This window comes from Spermophilus citellus (genome assembly GCF_964194105.1).
Source record: "Spermophilus citellus genome assembly, chromosome: 12".
NCBI lineage: Eukaryota > Metazoa > Chordata > Mammalia > Rodentia > Sciuridae > Spermophilus > Spermophilus citellus.
This window is the reverse complement of record NC_138198.1, coordinates 103,496,734-103,518,567: the sequence shown is the minus strand read 5'-3', so window position 1 is coordinate 103,518,567 and position 21,834 is coordinate 103,496,734. Positions and strand designations below refer to the sequence as shown.

At 38.9% G+C, this 21,834-nt stretch overlaps 1 protein-coding gene across 2 annotated transcripts in view; it reads right to left on the bottom strand.

Moving 5' to 3' along the window:
• Window positions 1-21,834, bottom strand: part of ARK2N (arkadia (RNF111) N-terminal like PKA signaling regulator 2N) — an 89,995-nt gene that overhangs the window by 44,585 nt on the left and 23,576 nt on the right. The gene's annotated exons all lie outside the window — the stretch shown is intronic.

Here is a 21,834-nt window from a genome sequence, read left to right as displayed (position 1 = left end):
ATGCATGCTTTACATGCATTTGACAAATGAGCAACCAAAGTATGCATATCAAACCTGTCTATACCCACAACCCTCCTGGTAAGACTGCTCAAAAGTAGCATTAAAACAAATGGCCAGATTCACTGTTCCCTCCGTCCTTCCTAGTTCCCATATCTCTCTCATGCTGAATTTGAGTATAATGTCTAAGCAACCCCCCCCAATAAATAATGGCCTCTAAATACAGTTCAACTACTTTGTGAACCCAGGAAACTCTACTCTATGAATGACTCTAAAGGGTTTAAGAGAAGGCATCCTACACACATTTTACACCTTACATGCTAAATTTAGAATTTAACACCCACACCTCCACTGTGAATAATATAACTCTAATTAATCATGAAGAAACAGTCCAAAGGAAGTGGGCCAATGGAAGGAAGGCAGGGAGGGAAAGAGGCAGGGATAAGTAATCTTTAACCACAAAAGTCTATGACCTATATAGTGCAGATTTCATTAACTGGTAAGTTTTTAAGAGGATGCTAAGAATGTGCAACACAAGTCAATATCTTGCCTGCCCATGGAACATTACAGAAGGCAAAAACCATCATGTTCCATAAATCACAGACATAACATTAATCTAATGCTAGTCATGTGCACTGTGGCAAATTTATCAGTTGACTCTACCAAGTTACCTGATGGTTCAACTTATAATAGAAGATAACCCAAAAAAATCTGAAAAATTTTTTTATTGGTCTAACAGGCTAAGCCTTTTTGTTAATAGAAACAGAGATATTCTATACCTGTTTTTATTTTTCATAGCCCTGTTCTCAACTGCTAATAAAACAGGAATTCTGATAGGTTTCCTTAATACTTTTATGAAAACCAGAACATTCATAGCTACTGGAATATTTTATTAGGTTTAAAATACTCCCATGGGGGGCTGGAGTTGTGGCTCAGTGGTAGAATGCTCGACTGGCATGCGTGAGGCACTGGGTTCCATAATCTTTAGCACCACATAAAAATAAATAAAGTTAATATACTGTGTCCAACTAAAGAAAAAAATATTTTAAAAAATACTCCCATGGGTAGCCTACTTCATAAGCATATTTGTATCATTACTAATTTTTCAATTAAATGAAAATAAGCATAAATGTTTTCCTAACACTGTTTCAAAAGTAATGTAACACTTTTGAAAGCCAACAGAGTAAAAGTTAAAACCACAAATTTAAAGTGTCATAAATGAAGTATGTTTGCAATACAAACATGAAAAAAAATTGTCAATTTAAAATACCTCCCACGCACAAAGAATTAACCCTAGATTTTCTAACAATGAGTGTTTGATGTTGGTCATGGTGGTGCAAACCTGTAATCCCAGCAACTCAGGAGGCTTATAGAATCACAAATTCAAAGCCAGTCTGGGCAACTTAGCAAGACTCTGTCTCAAAATAAAAATAAAAAAAGTTCAGTGGTAGAGCACTTGCCTAGCATGTGTGAGGCCCTGGATTCAATTCCCAGCAACAAAAAAAGAAAATTGATTTTTCTGTTGATATATAACCAGGTGACCAATAGAGGAAGGGGAAAGCATGCAATGATTAGAGGAATCACTCTAATAAACTTGACCAGTTGTCGGGTTGTCACTTTCTGTGGATGCTAATTGAGACTCACTATATATATAAAGTGAAATACAGATATTTTTTCCTTAAAGTTAAAATATCTGAGAAATATAATGAAATGAAATTAATATCAACCATAAATAACAAACATCAAGCCTCTACTTTTTTAAAGAAGGCAGCACTTTTCAAAGATGGACCTTTTCAAAATATCACAATACAATGTCATGTTGAAAAATAAAATTTACTGCCCCATTTATTCAGAAACTGCCAAGGGGGTTGGTCCTTCCAAAGAAGCTAAGGCCTTGTTGGGGCTCTCACTTAATCTGGAGATAAGTGTCATGGAGTCCGGCACTGCCCCACCATGGTCTTCTGATCTCCCATATCACCTAGATCTACATTACTCTCCTTATGCAGGACAAGGAGGTAATCTATACAGAGAATACCATCAAGGTTGTCACAAGAGCAGCTAGTAGAAATGTAGACCTTTTTGGCCTGGCTTATTTGCAAACGCCCTGGCCAAAGTCTACATTGGTAGCCTCCTTGGTAACATAAGTGATGCTAAACCTGCTCTAGCTTCTGGTGCTACATCAGCAAGTCCTTCTCCAGGTGAGGAGAAGAAAGTGGAAACAAACAAAGAATCTGAGAAGTCTCATGATGACGTGGGCTTTGGTCTTTTCAACCAAATTTCTTTTGTAAATGTTTAATAAAAAGATGAAAAATAAATTTGCTGAACAACCATAACTCTTATTTCTTCTGGAAACAAGTTGTGTGGGTAGACAAATGAATATAGACTTTTTCTTAAAAGAAAAATGATAATACCAATTATTTTCAATAAGGCCCATTAATCAAATGATCTTTCAAGTTCCTTAAATTTAAGTATTAAATGAGATTTAAATTTCTGCTGTCTAAATAAGCAACCAGAATTGTGGTCAAAACCACTCACATTTGCCCAAATCAATCACAGAAGACTAACATCAACCATAAACAGGATACCAGTTAGCTCATTACGGCATGTCTATACAACAGGGCCACAAGAATGAGAAAACTCTTTATATAGTGACATGGAGCAATTCTCATGAACAAAATTTAAAGGAACAAAAGAGATAATTACACAATTTGTATAAAGGCAATTATATTTATTTATGTGAATTTGTTTGTAGAAGCACAGAATCTCTGGCAATGCCAGCTGCTCTGGTAAGGAAAGAGTGGATAAAGAAACAGGAATAGAAAGATTTGGTACTGTACTTAGTTTTGTACCTCTTGAATTCTATATTACAAAAAATCGTCTTTTACTCCTCTCTGACATAAAAATTTTCTGAAAAAATCTTCTGAATAAAAGGGAGCTATGCTTTTTTTTCTGGCCCTGACACCAAACTACTTTTGGGTCAATTTTATTCAGTGAATTCTACTAGGCTTTCTCCTTATTGTACAAATTTAATTAAATATAAGCAGGGGAAAGTCATCAGAGGTGGAAAACCAAGCTCTGACAAAACTCCCTATAGTGGAATTAAATTGAAATTCCCTAAATACAAGAGGAAAAGATGTCATACATAGAGTTTAACTTTTCCCAATCACCAGACTACTTATCGCACAGATTGGTTTGGTTGAGGGAGGCTGTTTTTGATAGGGATAGTCAAGTAGATGGCAATAGAAAGCGATAAGATTATCAAATGGGAATTGCATCAGGTAAATGAGTTGAAAGGCTCTTGAACTTTCTGGTTAATGTTTGCAGTGAATTTCTAAATATGCAACATATTTCTTATTAGAACAGCATTTTCTCCCATGCTGTTCTTCCCTCAATCTAAAGGCGAGACCCCTTCTTCTACAGGTATTAGAGTTCAACTACTTATGTCCCTATAACCTTACATCATTATTGTTACTTGGTTCTCATCAACCTCTCACACTCAACTGGACCACTCATTCATTCACTCATCTCTGAAATTCTTTTCTTTTTTTTTTTTAATTTTTTTTTTAAAGAGAGAGAGAGAATTTTTTTAATATTTATTTTTTAGTTCTCGGCAGACACAACATCTTTGTTGGTATGTGGTGCTGAGGATCGAACCCAGGCCGCGCGCATGCCAAGCGAGCGCCCTTACCGCTTGAGCCACATCCCCAGCCCTGAAATTCTTTTCTTACCACCACTTAAATCTCATATCTCCTTCTCCAGGTATTACTCTCTTCTTTCCCAAGATATTTCACTATTTTGTTGTCAGAACACAAAAGATCCCAAACTGATCATTGGGGTAATCATTTGACTAACCCTCTTTCACCGTATTAAAGGTTCCAACCCTGAGTTACCTAGTGAAGCACAGAACTACAGAAAATCTTTTCTACCATGGTATAATGTAGGTACTAAAGAAGAAATGATTACAGAATTTAGTTCGTTACTCCAGGAATCTTTTGTTTTGTTTTGTTTGGGGGGGGGGGGGTTGGGGGGGAGGTAAACTGGGATTGAACCCAGGGGTGCTTAAACCACTGAGCCACATCCCAGCCAGTTTGATTTTTTGAGACAGGGTCTCGCTAAGTTGCTGAGCTGGCTTTCAACTTGCAATCTTCTAGAGCCAAGCCACTGGGATTACAGGTATGCTCTACTGCACCCAGATCTAGGAATCTGGAGCAGAGGCTATTGCTCCACAGCAGTACTCATTCAATTCTCTTGCTAGAGTGACTTTAGTTAACAGAATAGCTCATGATTATTTCCTGGCCCACCAAGGTGAAGTCTGTTGTTGTTAATACTATATGTTGTACTTGGATCATTCCTCTAGGCAAGATGATACCCAAACAGACAAAAGAACAAGGCACATGGCTACTAATCTCACTCAGTCCCCCTTGATCTTTTGTTATTTGTTTCTGTTTGTTGTTTTTGTTTGTTTGTTTGTTTGTGATACTGGGGACTGAACTCAAGGACTGCTTGGTACATGCCAGGGCAAATGTTCTACCATTGACCATGGTACCTGGTTGCCTGTCAAATTTCTGAAGAAATACAACTTCTAACAGAATAGTGCTGGCCAAACACTTTACAATGATAGCTAACTGACAATGCTATGATAAAACTAAACTTGACAGTAAAATCCAGGTGGAATAGCCTGAGAGCTTCGCTTTCTAAAGTCCCTGTTGCTCCAATGTGGCAATAAAGAGTTTTTAAATCAATTCCTAATGGCTAGCCATTACCCTCCATTATCCTCCTGGATGAGAACCACCATGACAGGTCCAACAACAATCAAACCTAATTTCAGAATGGTTGATCAACAAATGCTTTCAGAGAAATTTCTTCATCAAAGGAGGAAAATGTGACAGCTATCAATATCAAAATGGAGTCATTTGTATGTGGGATAAAGGAATAGCCCTCTTTCATATGTGCTTATGATGGAAATAATACAAAGAATTCCTCAAAAATCAAAGTATTCCAGATAAGGCCCTTTCACAAGGATACTTCCATGACAATGCAGTCTCCACCAACGAGCTAATGTCAATTCTTGCAATGAAAGTTTGCAACCAATGGTCTCTGTTTCAAAAAAATAGTTTACATAAACTTCTTGTTTTTGTCTTTAGAAGTTTCCTCTTTGGGGCTAGGGTTGTGGCTCAGAGGTAGAGCGCTTGCCTAGCGTATCCGAGGCCCTGGGTTCGATCCTCAGCACCACATGAAAATAAATAAATAAAAACAAAGGTATTGTGTCCAACTACAACTAAAAATAAATAATTTTTTTTTAAAGTTTCCTCTTTGTCATCACCCCCTTGGATGTACCTACGGTCCTCCACAGAACATTTATCAAGACTATAATTTCCTACTACTCTCAAACTCTTTGCTTTGAAAGGTGGGTATCTCTAACATTCACTTCAGGTTGACTAATTCTAAATAGCTTTCTAGCCTGTCCATTAGTCTCAGTGTCCACTCTCACCACTCTAGACAGAAACTCTGTCAGGTATTTCTCAATGGAAGCAATGATGTCATATTCTGTCCCTCTTCATGCTCCTTCTATCTTGATCCTACGTGTGAATCTCTTCTCATAAGGTAGGCTGGACGATACTTTCACAAAGAATTACATCTTTATATAAAAAGGTATTTTTAAATGTCCTAGAAGGAGATGGAGATGTGGTTCAGTGGTAAAGTGCTTGCCTCACATGCATGAAACCCTGGAGTTCAATCCCAGAGTTTACAAAATAAATGAATGAATAAATGTGGAGGGGAAGTTAAAGGCAACACGAGCTTTTTTTGTTTGTGCCATGTGTGGTGCTGGGATCTAATTTGGGGCCTTGTGCTAGGTGAAGGCTCTACCAGTGAGCCTCATCCCCAGCCCTCCTGCAACATGGGATTTTGTGTTTTTGTTTTGTTTTGGGTTACTAGGGATTACTGCGTGTCCACAGAGCTACATCCCTAGCCCATTTCTTTTCTCATTTTCTTTTGAGACAGGATTTTTGGTGAATTGCTAAGGCTGGCCTTGAATTTGTGTTCCTTCTGTCTCAACCTCCTGAGTAGTTGGCATTACTGCACCAAGCCTGGTACATGTTTTTCTCTCCTATTAAAAAAGAATTAGAGAGGCTGGGGCTGGGGCTGAGCACTAATTAACTTGCCTGGCATGTGTGAAGCACTGGGTTTGATTCTCAGCATTATATATAAATAAATAAAGGTCTATCAACAACTAAGAAAAATATTTTTAAAAAAAGAAAAAAGAAAAGAATTAGACCCAGCAGCTCAGGAGGCTGAGACACGAGGATAGTGAGTTCAAAGCCAGCCTCAGCAAAAGCAAGGTGCTAAGCAACTCAGTGAGATCCAGTCTCTAAATAAAATGCAAAATAGGGCTGGGGATGTGGCTCACTGGTTGAGTGCCCCCGAGTTCAATCCCTGGTACGAAAAAAGGACTTAGCTGAACTGTGTGTGGTGGCACATATCAGTAATAACAGCAATACGGGAGGGTAATGCAAGAGGATCACGCATTCAATGCCAGTTTCTGCTATGCAGTAAGAGCCTACTTCAAAATTTTAAAGAGGAATGTGGGGGAGACTGGGGGTGTAGATCAGTGGTAGAGAGCACCTAGGTTCAATACCCAGTACATACATATATATATATATATATATATATATATATATGTACACACACACACACACTGAGTAGAGCATGTGCCCACCTATAACCCCAGCTACTCAGAAAGGCTGAGGCAAAAGAAGCCAAATTCAAGCCAACTTCAGCCACTTGGCAAGACCCTGCCTTGAATTTTTTTTTTTTTAAGTGGCTAAGTATATATGTAGCTTAGTGATAGAGTGCTTGCCTAGTATCCAAAGGCCTTAGGTTCAATCCCCAGTAAGGCAAAAAAATAAAATAATGTATGCAGTAATCTAAAAGGCTAAATTAATTTTAATTCTGGACAACAAAAACGTGCTTGTTTTATTAGATGTTGTAAACCTTAAGAAACTAAGGCAACAGAAGATGAATACAGGGGTAAAGTTAATAGAATCGAAGCAGTAAACTGCCTCCATGGGAAGAGACAGGAAGTAGAAAGTATCCTGCTGAATGAGGTTATTGTGAAGATCTAGGAGAAAAGTTGAGCGAGTTTGTTTCAGGTCAGATGTCCTTCTTGGCCAGCAAAGATTAATACAAAATGAAAAAAAAGGGTAGGCATGGGGGTTTGCAAAACATGTAAAGGGGGAACCTGATATAGCTCAGTGGAAGAACACTTTTTGCCTACCATGCACAAGGCCCTGAGTTCTATCCTCAGCCCTGGGGAAGGAAAGACAGAGGGGAAAGAGGAAATGCTCAGAGAGAGAAGCTGGGGAGGGGCACGAGTTATAACATCTGACAGAATAAAACTGCTGGGTAGATTAATTTATATAGAGTCAAAAAGAACAATTTGAAATATTCAGTTTTCAAACTATGTAGGAACAATTAACATAAACTTAAAGGTAGGGTGGAGAATGTGATTGCTCTCCCCTGCTCACCTCTCCAGTTTCCTCTGGGACATCACACACCCTAGCTCCCTCCAGCTACAAAGAATGTCACAAAAACAGAGTTTTTTTCAGATCTCTGGCCTTTCACACTCATTTTGTGTTGCCCTCTTGCTGGATACTTTTCACAGAAACCAGAACAATACAGACTAGTACCCCTATTATGTGTATATTACCATGTGTATATTATGTTCTTCCACAGCATCTGGCACAATTTTAAACTGTCCATCACCCAAATATAAGAACATGTATTAATTTTAAGGGAAAAAAACTGTATAATCAACCCCTACCCCACCCCCCCCCAGCTTATTTACCTCTGTTTGCAACAAGCAAAGCAGACCTTCAGGCAAAAACTATTATCAAGGCAACAGGAACCTATCTAATCTTTCACTGCCTAATGATAAACAAAACAGGAATCCCTGAAAGTTTCTCTGGACTACAAATTTTCCAAGAAGGTAGAAAGCAGGATTATTAAAGGTGAAGATGAAGGAGATGATGCCACAGTATGGTCTGAGAGTCTCCAAGGGTCCAATGTGATTAAAGGCTTGGTCTCAGGATAGTTTCTATGAGTGGGGACTGGGGAAGGTCCTGAGGTCACTGAGGGTGGGCATTCAGAAAGCAGTTCTGGTAGTTCTCAAGAAAGGGTTGTTATAAAAGCCTGACTTTGGTCCCACGCAGCTCTCTGCTCTAACTTGCTTACTTTCTCCACCACTGCTAACCATGCTGTGAGGAAATACAGCCAAGGGGCAGCTCTCACTGAGTCTGTATTAGGCCATTTGAATTTTCAGACTCCAAACTGTGAGGGTTCAATCCCTAGTATAGGAAAGAAAAAGAAGGGAGGGAGGGCAGAGAAAGAAAGGAAGTAAGTTGAGGAAACAAAAGGAAAGGGAGGGAGGGAAGGAAGGAAGGAAATAAATGGCAATGAAAAACAAGAAAACCACTTATCCATCCTCCAGGCCAGACAAGATGGAGACTGCAAGAGAAAAAAAAACAAACCACCACTAGCAAGGCGAAGCCATTTCCTCAGTGAAAAATCAGGTCACTGTTAGTGTAAGAAGGTAAAGTTCAGAATACGTTGATAATATAGTACTGATGATTTTGCAGATGAAGAACTTCACTGGACAACATGAAAGGGCATTACAGAAGGAAAGACACAGAATAGGGATGGTGCATTGCTTTCTCTAGAGATGGCAGTATATAAGAAAAAGGGTTATCTTAGGAGTTGGGGGTGTCTTCTGGTGATATTCATGAAACAAAAAGATACCCTTATATGTGTAATACACTCAGATCATGACTGAGTCAGCTTATTTCACAACCAACAGGTAGCAACTGAACCTTTAAAAACACTGTCTAAAGAAACTCATATACAGCTGGTCTTGGTGGTGCACACCTATAATCCCAGCGGCTCAGGAGACTGAAGCAGGAGGATCAGGAGTTCAAAGTCAGTCTCAGTAACTTAGCAAGGCACACAGCAACTCAGTGAGACCCTGTCTCTAAATAAAATATAAAAAAGGGCTGGGGGGTGTGGCTCAGTGGTTAAGCACCCGTGGGTTCAATCTGCAGTACCAAAAAAAAAAAAAAAAAAGAAAGAAAGAAAGAAAGAAGGAAAGGAGGGTGGGAGGAGGAAGGGGAAACGAAACTCATATACAGGTAAAATAATGTTCATGTCATCTTTGTTTTGTGAGATACTAACAAAAATAAACATATACTAAAAATAGAATGGGAAAATTATGGTACATTACTACAATGAAGTAGCATAAAATAATGGAGACAAGTGAAAATCAATGAATCAAAATGGATGAATTTCAAAAACAATGGTAAGTCAGTGGGTAACACAGGACTATAACATCAGTTCCTGGGGTGGGTAAGGGAAACCTTGAGGAGGATCATACATTCAGGGCTAGCCAGTCTCCACAGGTTATGGAGATGCTGTCTCAAAATAAAAAATGAAGGGCTAGAAATGTAGCTCGATGGTAGAATGCACTTGAATTCAATCCCCAGGACCAAGGCGGGAGGTGGGGAGGGTTTCCCCAAATGTCAGTCAGAACACTGATTACCTATAAGTGGAAAAATTGGGAAAGATTGTGAATAGACAGAGCTTTAAAAATATTGGGAGAGGAAGACCACAGTTTTTCAGTTACACTGTTGGCCAGCACAGGACTCTTCCCCATGGCCTATGCTGTCTAATTGTATTTGTGTGCAGCAGAGGTTTCACCTGGCTCCTGAGGTCCTCGTCACAGGTGTCTGTATCTTGACTGGGATCTTGTATAGAAAGACCTACAGGGCATATGTCACAGGCATGGCTTGATGGTGTTCAAGGAGATGCACTCCCCAAGAGAGACCATGTGGCTGGGTGTAGTGGCATATACATATAATCCCAGTGGCTTGAGAGGCTGAGGCAGGAGGAGCGTGAGTTCAAAGCCAGCTTCAGCACAAGGAAGGCTCTAAGCAACTCAGTGAGATCCTATCTCTAAATAAAAGACAAAATAGGGCTGTGAATGTGGCTCAGTGGTTAAGTGCCCCTGAGTTCAATCCTTGGTACCCCCCCACACACACAAAAAAAAATTGTATTAGCAGAGCAGGGAATGATGGTGCCTGCCTGTAATCCCAACAACTCAGGAGTGTGAGACCAGAAAATCAAGTTCAAGGCCAACCTGGGCAACCTAGCAAAATCCTGTCTCAACATAAAAAATAAAAATGGCTGGGGATGTAGTGCTGTGATAAGGTGCCCCTGGATCTGATACTCAGTGTACCACTACCACCAACACCACTCCTACACACATACACACACACACACACGTATGTATTGGAAGGTCAGGAATTCTAAGGGCAAGTACTAGAGTGTGCAAATCTCCCCAAAATACTATTATAAAGCAAGTCAAAATTAACAAATAAAACCATTTCAATGCTCTGAAAATCCAGTGAACTTTGTAAGAAATTACAGGAGAAACCTTCAAAAAGTCAAGTTCTTTATATATCCAAGAGATTAGTGCTCTACCTGATGTGCGATTGGCAAAAATTTATTCCCAAAACGTAGGCTCTTTTTTCACCTCACTGATTGTTTCTTTTGCTGAGAAGAAGCTTTTTAGTTTGAGTCCATTCCATTTATTGATTCTTTATTTTAATTCTGATAAGAGTCTTATTAAGAAGTCAGGGCCTAATCCAACACGATGGAGATTTGGGCCTACTTTTTCTTCTATTAGGTGCAGTGTCTCTGGTTTAATTCCTAGGTCCTTGATCCACTGAGTTGAGTTTTGTGCATGGTAAAAGATAGGGGTTTAATTTCATTATGTTCAATAAACGGGCCAAGGAATTGAACAGATACATCTCAGAAGAGGATATACAATCCATCAACAAATATATGAAAAAATATTCAATATCTCTAGCAATTAGAGAAATGCAAATAAAAATTAATCTAAGATACCATCCCATTCCAGTCAGAATGGCAGCTATTAAAAATACAAACAACAATAAGTGTTGGGGAGGAAATGGGGGAAAAAGCCACACTCATACATGGCTGATGGGATTGCAAATTGGTACAGCCAATATGAAAAAGCAGTATGGAGATTCCTTGGAAAGCTGGGAATAGAACCACCATTTTGACCCAGCTATCCCACTCCTCGGTCTATATCCAAAGGACTTAAAAACAGCATACTACTGGGACATAACCACATCAATGTTTATAGCACCACAAAACACAACAGCTAAACTGTGGAACCAACCTAGTTGCCCTTCAGTAGATGAGTGGATAATGAAAATATGGTATATATATATATATATATATATATATATATATATATATATATATACACACACAATGGAATATTATTCAGCATTAAGAGAATAAATCATGGCATTTGCAGGTAAATGTATGAAGCTGGAGAATATAATGCTAAGTGAAGTTAGCTAATCCCAAAAAACCAAATGCCGAATGTTTTCTCTGACATAAGGATGCTGATTCATAACGGAGTTGGGGGTGGGGAGCATGGGAGGATTAGACGAACTCTAGACAAAGTAAAAGGAAGGCAAGGTAAGGGAGGGCGCATGAGGGTAGGAAAGACACATGAGGGTGGAATGAGATGGACATCACTGCCCTAAGTAGGAGGGCGCATGAGGGTGGAATGAGATGGACATCACTGCCCTAAGTACATGTATGAAGACACGAATGGTGTGACTCTACTTTGTGAACAACCAAAGATATGAAAAATTGTGTTCTATATGTATAATATGAATTGTAATGCATTCTGCTATCATACATAACAAATCAGAATTAAAAAAATTTTTTAAAAAAGAAAGAATTGCTCTGCAAAAAGATAAGCATAAAAAAAAAGTCAAGTTTAAGATTAAAAAGAAGAAAGGGGGCCGCCGGGGTTGTGGCTCAGTGGTGGATATGCATATGCTTGCCTTGCATTGCAAGGCACATAGGTTCCATCCTCAGTACCACATAAAAATAAATAAATATGTCATGTCCATCTTCAAATAAAACAAAAAGAATTAAAAAAGGAAGAAAGAGGAGAAAGTATATAAACTGGGCAGAGAAATCAAGTAACTATACACTGCAGCAGACATATTTCACAGATTTGTCTTAGTGATCTAAGAGGAAGAACCGTCAATAATACTTAAAGGGAAAAATATCAAAATTCAAAATAGCTACAATACTTTATCTAAAATGCCCCATTTCAACAACAAAAAATGAACACTTTCAAAGAAACAGGAAATTATGACCCATTCACAGAAGAAAAAAAAAGTAGTTGGAAAAAATGAGTGTCCTCGAGTGTTGGGCTGAGCAAAAAATTCAAAACTTATTTTAAATATGTTCAAAGAAGGGGCTGGGGCTGGGGCTCAGTGGTAGAGCGCTCACCTAGCACGTGCAAGGCCCTGGGTTCGATCCTCAGCACCACATAAAAATAAGTAAATAAAATAAAGGCATTGTGTCCAACTACACCTAAAAAATAAATATTTTTTTAAAAAATATGTTTAAAGAAAAGAAGGAAGGGACTGGAGGATGTAGCTCAGTGATAGACCATTCCTTGGGTGATTATGAATAGACTATAGAAGAGGTAAAAAGTCTAAACCAGGCACAGAGGCACTCACCTGTAATCCCAGTGGCTTGGGAGGATGACACAGGAAAATGGTGAGTACAAAGCCAACCTCAGCAAAAAACTCAAGTGAGACCCTATCTCTAAATAAAATACAAAATAAGGCTGGGGATGTGGCTCAGGCGTCAACTTCAATCGAGTTCAATCCCGGGAACACATTCCCCGCCAAAAAAGAGTCTAGTGGTAGAGAAAGAATCAACTTGAATTTGAAATGGATATTAGCTCACAAGAATACAAGCCTAGGCGCTGGGTATATAGCTCAGTTGGTAGAGTGCTTGTCACACAAGCCCAAGGTCCTGGGTTCAATCACCAGCACCAAAAAAAAAAAAAAAAAGAATACAAGCCTCAAAGAAAACTAATGGAACTAGGTATATAGCTCAATGGTACAGAGCTTGCCTAGCATGCACAAGGCTCTAGGTTCCATACCTACCACAGTGCAAAAATAAATACAGACTTGAACATCATCAATACATGATGGCAGAAAACATCTAGCAAGAAAGCACAGGATGAAGAAATTTTAACAGACATTAATATTAAAAAGATGTGAACTGTGGGACGTGGTGGCATACACCTCTAATCCCAACCACTTGGGAGGCTGAAGTAGGAGAACTGCAAGTTCAAAGCCAGCTTCAGCAATGTAGGGAGGCCCTAAGCAACTCGGTGAGACATTTTCTCTAAATAAAATACAAAAAGGGCAAGGAATGAGGATCAGGGGTTAAGCACCCCTGGGTTCAATCCCTAATACCCCATAAAAATTTAAAAGATATAAACCAGTTGCTTTCATGTACAAAGTAGTAGATAATTATCTTTGGAGGAAAAAAAAGACATAAAATACATAGAAAAGCCTTCCTTCTCTAAATGCTCTTCTATGTTTAACAGCTTCATGTAGACTTGAATTGTGTGCAAGGACCATGATTAATGGAGTCTTACCTAAGACCAACTACTACCGGAAACTTTCCTGAGGATTTTGACGTAACAGTGTATAAAATCACTAACCCTTCAACATTAAAAAGGCTTGCCTTTTACACCTTTCAATTTTACACTTGATGAACAACTGTCGTTAACCATCCTTCATAACAATGACATGAGAGTTTCATTAAAATAAATGAGAAAACTAATTGTATTATTGCTCTTTCTGGTGACAAAATGCAAACTGAAATCATTTGGTGTTACAAGTTGACTGTTGCCACAGAGACTTTTCCATTTAAACCACAAGCCGACACAAACACAGCCAATTAAATGATATGTTCCTAAGATCGGAATGTTATCTCCATGATAGTCTCCGCCTCCCATGCACAGGCTCTGGGTTCTATCCCCAGCACTACAATAAACAAATAAATAATATGGTTTCTTAGACAAAATTTTGCTCCAGTCATATAGAATGGGTCATTCTAATCGCTAGCCCTTCTGGAACTATACATCACTACCCTTGAATTGTAAGAAATATAAGCAGCTACTGTCTCAAACAGGATCTATATGAACTAGTCAACTACTGCTGCTCCACATGTATAAGCTACAGCATTAGACAATGCTGAATTGTCAATGCTAGAATTCATGAGTTCTAGCTTTGCTCTTTTGCACAAAACTAAATATGGCTTTCTAATTAATCAGGAAAAAAAAAAAAGCTTTAAAAAGGGCCAGTTTTCTACTGACAAACAAGAATGTTTTTGTCCACTACACTAGAAGCTATATTCTTCCTGTCATACTGGAGACAGAATTCAGGGGTGTTCCACCACCAAACCTCCAGCCCTTTTAGAACTTTTTATATTTTATTTTGAGAGATGGGGTCTCACCAAATTGCCCAAGCTGGCCTCAAACCTGCAATTCTCCTGCTTCAGTCTCCTAAATCCCTGGGATTACAGATATATGCCACCACCAAAATTTGTCATAGAAATTTAAGCTTTAAAAGAAACTTAGAGTTGATCTTGTCTGTGCCTTTTCAATGCAGGACTTGTCAAAACAAGACACCTTCTATTTTATCTACTATAACTTCAAATACTAAGTGATATGGCTTACACCAATCCCCCTTGAAAGAGTAGTGTGTGTGAGTAAAATTAAAGGCTGTTTTTATATGATACAAAATAGGGCTGGGGATGTGGTTCAGTGTTTTAGTGCCCCTGAGATCAATCCCTGGTCCCTCTCCCCGTAAAAAACACAGCAGTTCCAGACCAGCAAAAAAATAAAACTTAAGTGGCTGAGCTCTCTGCTCTTTAAATCCGTTTTTCTTTTCTTTTTTAATTTGAAACATCACCACAGAGAATATTACGTATTACGAGTGTGCAATTTGATGGATATTTTTTCCAAAATGAACATATCTATGCAATGATGACAGAGAATATTTCCAACATTCCAGAACTATCTTTCATGCCTGCTCTAATCATTATAAAACAGACTGAAATTAAGGAGAACTTCCTTATAACTTTTTTCACACCCCATACTTCCTCATACTGAGAGTAAAGACTAGAAGGCTGCCCCTCTTAACCTAGCAGAAGCCAAGGACACTAAGTGGAGACTGAAGACTATTCCCACCACAGTGTCTAGGACTGCCTAGCTAGATCTGCATGTGCTTAGCACCTGGCTTTTTTGTGTGTGTGTGGGGGGGGGGGGGGGAGGCAAGGGATTAGCCAGGTCCCCAGCCTTATTTTATATTTTATTTAGAGACAGGGTCTTGCTGAGTTGCTTAGTGCCTCGCTTTTGCTGAGGCTGGCTTTGAACTCCTAACCCTTCTGCCTCAACCTTCAGAGCCGCTGGGATTATATGCATGTGCCATCCTGCCCGGCTACCACCTGGCTTTTATTTCCAAAAGGTGTAATCACTTCTGTGGAACTGGAGGAAAAGCTATCTAGTTGCTTCTCCCATGTCTGATCAAATTACATAAAGCATATTTTTCCTTTTCCATCATTTTGCCTATTTCTTGTGAGGGCAGCCAAATCCAACCAGCTGGGTTTCCAGCAGGGTCCCTGGGCTAAGCTGCCAGAAACAATTACCCACCCCAAAAAACAAACTATTTCAAACTTTATCATCATAAACAAGTTTTGCCTATTCCAAACTTTCACCTAAAGAGAATGCTACTAACAGGTACTCTTTGGTGTCAAACCACTTTAGTTCAACATCATGTCTCATATATACATTCAATCATATACCAGCATTTCATTTTCATTCTTCCAAAGTATTCCATTTTATGACTAGACCACAACTTATCTATCCATTTCATTCTGATGGACATCTGGGTTGTTTTCAGTTTGTGCTGCCATGAGCAATATAGAATGTTCAGAAGAAGTTTTTTAAAATGGTTGTGTCAATTTTCCCTCCCGGTCATAAAGTGCTTGTGTAGTATGTTCAAGGTCCTAGGTTCCATCCCGCCACTGATTTGGGGGGTAGGTTGCCTTCCCACCAACAATGTCTGAGAAATCTTCATCCCCCCCCACATCTTCATGAATATCAGCATTGTTCTTGTTTTCGCTTTAAACATTTAGTCATTCTACTGAAAGTAAAATAATATTCCCTCCTCTAAGTGTTTCCTATTCAATAGACATAACCAGATCTAATACAACCCTAATCTAGACATTTCCTTTTTTTGGTGGCACTGGGGATTGAACCCAGGGCCTAGTGCAAGCACTCTACTCCTGAGCTACATCCCAGCCCAAGATATTACTATTTCAGTGTCTCCAACAAAAAAAAAAAAAAAAAAAAACAAATTTAATAAAATGTCTCCACCCAAATGCATTATCTTCCTTCTCTATAATCACTCTAGTGACACTAAAATATTACCTTATGTGGCAATTATTTGAAAATATCTTATTTCCCCCCCTTAACTCAAGTGCTAGTTCTGGCAAACTACAGACAAAAAAAAATTAGTGCTGTGTGTGTGTGTGTGTGTGTGTGTGTGCGCGCGCGCAGTATTGGGGGTGGAATCCGGGGCCTCAAGAAAGCTATGCAAGTGGTTTTACCACTGAACTACTTCCCCCAACAACAAAAAAATTTTTTTTTTTTTTTTGAATCTTGAAACAGGGACTTGCTCAATTGCCCAGGCTGACCTTGAACTTGGGATCCTCCAGCCTCAACCTCAGGAATAATTTAAGATTACAGGCAAGTACCACTGCAATTGGTGTAAGTTTTGTTGCCCTGCCACCTTGATGATATAGAGGTCCTAAAAATTTAAGACCCTGCCAAACAGATAAAACTCATGCCTGACCCAGAAGCTGGCAAAAGGAAGAAGGGGAAGGTGGAAGAGCTGCAATCATAGAAGGTATCTCATTACAAAGAGGTGAGTCAACAGATAGGCCACAATGTGCATAAACTACAAAATCGTTGCAGCTTCATTTCTGCCCTCCAAATCTCATACAATAATCTGTACATGCCCAACCTTTTTAGAAACATACAGGAAAGGAAATTCTGGCAAAGGCAATACAGCCTAATCCAACTGAGAGATTATAAACTTCTATGACAACAATGTAGAAGATAACATAAATATTAAGAAAGCAAAATAGAATATGTAGTCTAGGAATGCAAGACAAGGAAGAACATCATCAATACTGACTAGTGGCCATTCTCAAATTCGATTCTGTTTTATCTCATCAATTCTCAGGCCATTATCAAATCCATGCCACTGGCAGCAGGGTAGGTACCAAATGCAGTGCTTCCTACATGCTACAAAAGATCTCTGCACTGCACTATATCCCCAATCCTTTATATATTTATTTTAACACAGGGCCTTGTTAAGTTGTCCAGGCTATTCTCAAGTTCCTAGGCTCAAGTGATCCTTTTGCATTACCTTCCAAGTAGCTGCCAACTACAGGTACACACCAATATGTCTAGCTCTCAGGTTCATTTTTAAGGAAAATTAGTGTGTATAATGTCCCATTTGTGTAATAGTGAGAGGAAAACCTAAGTGTATCTGTGCATTTTTAAAAAATTACAAGGAAACAGGAAATCAATAGTGGAGGGTAGGAAAGTAGAAAGTTTAGAAGATGAAGAAGAGACATTTTTCATTATTTTATTTTATCAACCAACATAAAAACTCACCTTTAAAAACTACATTTAGGTTGAAATTGGCAGCACATATCTGAAACCCCAGGCCACAGGAGGCTGAGGCAGAAGGATCTCAAGTTCAAAGCCAGCCTGGCCAACTTACTGAGACCCTATTTCAAAAACAGTTATTTTTTTAAAAGTCTGGCAGCATAGCTCAGTGGTGGAGTGCTTGCTTAGCATGCACAAGGCACTGGCTTCAATCCTCAATTATGGGTGCCTCCGTACCCAAGGGAGGCTGAAAGCCAAAAACAAGGGAAAAAAATCTTACAAAGCAAGAAGAGAAAAATGACTAATTACCTATACAAGAACCCCAAAAAGTTTACAAATGATTTTTCAACAGAAACGAAGAAGGCCACACAGTTGTGCATAGCACAAAGTGCAAATCTTAGTTGGGCGCAGTAGTGCACGCCTGTAATCCCAGAGGCTCAAGAGGCTGAGGGAGGAGAATCACAAGTTCGAAGCCCTAAGCAACTTAGTGAGACCCTGTCTAAAAATAAGAAGGGCTAGAGATGTGGCTCAGTGGTTAAGCACCCTGCTGGGTTCAATTCCCTGTACCAAGAAAAAGAAAAAGAAAACAAGAAAGTACAAAAGTATAAATCTTATATCCTGAACAAAGCTAACTTATGAAGGTGAGAGCTGGAATTGTAGCTCAGTGGTAGAGGGCTTGCCTAGCACCTGTGAGGCACTGGTTCAATCCTCAGCACCACATAAAAATAAATAAAGGTATTGTTAAAAAAAAAAATGAAGGTGAGAGTCAGCAGTGAAAAAGGAAAAAAAGGAGAAGGACGAGGAGGAGGTGGTGATGGAGGTGGTGAGGCCTGGGATGACTCAGTGGAAGAATGTTTGCCTAGAACATGCATGAGACTCTGGGTTCCATCCCCAGCACTGCAATAAATAAGCAAATAAAAATGATTAATGGACAACTACAGAATCTTAAACCTCTATTACAAAGCAAGAGAAATGTAAGAAAAAACAAAGAAAAGAGCTGGGGGCAATGGCATACAATTGTAAACCCTGCTATTCTGGAAGCTAAGGAAGTAGCTTAGCATTCCAGGCCAGCTTCAGCAATTTAGTGAGACCCTGTCTCAAAATAAATGTTTCAAAAAAGGACTGGGAATATATCTCAGTGGCAGAGTACTTGTCTACCATGGATGAGGCTCTGGATTTAATTCCAAGTACTGAAAATAAAAAAGAAAAAAACAAGAAAGGTCATAGGCACCCAAGAAAAGATTTCAAAAACTCTATCATCTGAGATAACTTCAAGGTATTTAATTATCCAAAGAATCAAGGTTAGGAAATTTGCACAAATTCCCAGAATATGAGAGAATCAGGATTTAAACCAAAATGGTATCAGACTCCAAATTCTTAACCACATTCCATTCTGCAGCATTTACCATAGAACATTACTTCCTGCAATCATGAATTGCTCAATAAGTAGATGCTGTTGATGATAATAAAGTCAAAATAAAGGGTGCTTCTATTATAAATAATTCTCCTAAGATTGATTTTCATTCAAAAATGCTGAAAATATCCAGCCAAAAATTCAAAGCAACCAAAGATATCCTTCAGTTGGTGAACGAATAAACTGGTACATCCAAACAATGGAATATTATTCAGTGATAAAAATAAAAACGAGTTATCTAGCCACAAAAAGAGGAAACTTAAATTCATATTACTAAGTGAAATAAATTAATTCTGGTGTGTGTGTGTGTGTGTGTGTGTGTGTGTATTGGTTATTGGGGACTGAACCCAGGGTTGCCCAACCACAGATGTGCATCCCAGCCCTTTTTTATATTGAGACAGGTTCTAACTAAACTGCTCAGGTTGGCTTCTAATTGCAATCCTCCTATCTCGATCTGTAAAGTAGCTGGAGTTATAGACATGTGCCCTGCTAAAAGAAACCAATTTTAACAAGCTACATACTCTACAAATTCAACCACATGCCTTACTAGATATGGCAAAACTAGAGTGGCAGTCAAAGATCAGTGATTGAAAGCAGTTAGAGGAAAGGAAAGAATGAAGAAGAGATAAGAGTTCATATTTTTAAGTCAAAGAAACTATTCTGTATGATACTGTAATGGTAGATACATGTCATGATTCTCTTCTTCAAACTCCTAGACTACAATACCCAAAGTGAACTAATATAAACTATGGACTTTGGGTGGCAAACATTTGTCAATGTAGGCTCATGGATTGTAACAAATGCACCACTGTGGTGGGAGATCATTGATACCTGACATTAGGCACTGTCCAAACCCATGGAACTGTTTATTCAGTGAAATGTTTTAGTCAGCTTTTTCATCGTAGCAACAAACAGATTTGAGAAGAACAACTTTGGAGGAGGAAAAGTTTAGTTGTTTCTCAGATTCAGAGGTCTCAGTTCATACAGCCAACTCCATTGATCTAGGCCCAAGATAAAGCAGCACATTATGATGGTAAGGGTGTGGAGGAGGAAAGCAGCTCAGAACATAACAATCAGGAAGCCTACAAAAAACTCCCCTCACCACGGAAAAAAACAAACTCCAAATGCACACTCTCTGGATGACCCATGTCCTCCATACACCTCACCTGCATACAGTTACAACCCAGTCATCAGGTGATTAATACCCTGATTAGGTTAAGAATCTCATAACATAAGCATTTTACCTCTAAACTTTCTTGCATTATCTTACACATAAACTTTTGGGGGATACCTCATTACTAAAACATAACAGTTAATCCACATAGAATCTCAGTTATTGAACATAAAAAAAAGCCAAACCCTCATATAAACTATGAACTGTAAAAATATATCAATACTGGCTCATGTACTAAAACAAAACTATCAAGGTAATGTCAAGATGTTAATAAAGTCAGGTATGAGGTGTAGTGGCTCACTCTTGTAATTATAAGACTCTGGAGGCTGAGGTAGAAGACTTGTAAGTTCAAGACCAGCCTCAGCAACTTAGTGAGAATTTGTCTCAAAATAAAACAATAAAATTTAAAAGGACTGAGGCTGTGGCTGATAGTAAAGCATCCCTGGGTTCAATCCCTGGTACCAAAAAGAAAAAAATGTATTTAAAGATATTAATTAATAAAAAGGCAAACTGGGCAGGGGGAAAGGAGGTAATACAGGAACTTTGTACCTTGCTCAATTTTTCTACAAACTAAAACTGCTCTATAAAATAATGTGTATTTTTTAAAAAAGAAAAAAAAAAGTTAAGCCTCATGGTTCATGCCTGTAATTCCAGAAACTCTGGAACTGAGAATCTATCTCTGATACAGTGCTTGCATAGAATGTGCAAGGTCCTGGGTTCAATCCCCAGCACTGAAAAAACAACCTTGGGAGGTGGAACAGAGGGAGGAGTTGCAGGATCTGGGGCAAAATGCTGAGGAAACTTGTTACCTCACATCTGCCAACTTTGCCTCATGAGAGGAAAATGTGGCTGAAAATGAAGTCCAAAAAAGCAATATGCAGCAGCCTCAGCAACTTAAGAAAGGACTTAAGCCACTCAGTGAGACCCTATTTCTAAATTTAAAAAAATTATAAATAGTTGGGGATGCGGCTCAGTGGCAAAGCACCCATGGATTCAATCCTTGGTACCTAAAAAAAAAAAAAAGTAGCGCCTCTAAGCCACATTCTAAGGTGTCAGCTCCTCGTAACCTGCTCCCATCCCAGTAAATTTTAAACACAATCTAAATAAAATATGAATCATAATCTAAATCTAAATTTGGGGGGAGGGTTGAAAACAAGGGTGCTTAACCCCTGAGCTACATCCCCCAGCCCTATTTTGTATTTTATTTAGAGATAGGGTCTCACTGAATTGCTTAGTGCCTTGCTTTTGCTGAGGCTGGCTTTGAACTTGCGATCCTCCTTTCTCAGCCTCTTCCTACCTAAGCATCCGGATCCGCTGAGATTATGAGCATGTGCCAGCCCTGAAACCAGGTCTCTCAAAAAATGCTTAGGGTCTCGATAAATTGCTGAGATTGGCTTTGAACTTGCAATCCTCTTACCTCAGACACCTGAGCCACTGGGACGACAGGCGTGTGTCACCTCACCCAGCTCAACCTAAATAATCTTACCATGAATCAGCCAAGACCTCAATGTTTTCGATGTTCCAAGAAATATTTAAAATATATACATACACAAACAAACAAAAAAAAAACACATGCAATTTCGTTTTTAAAATGCACTA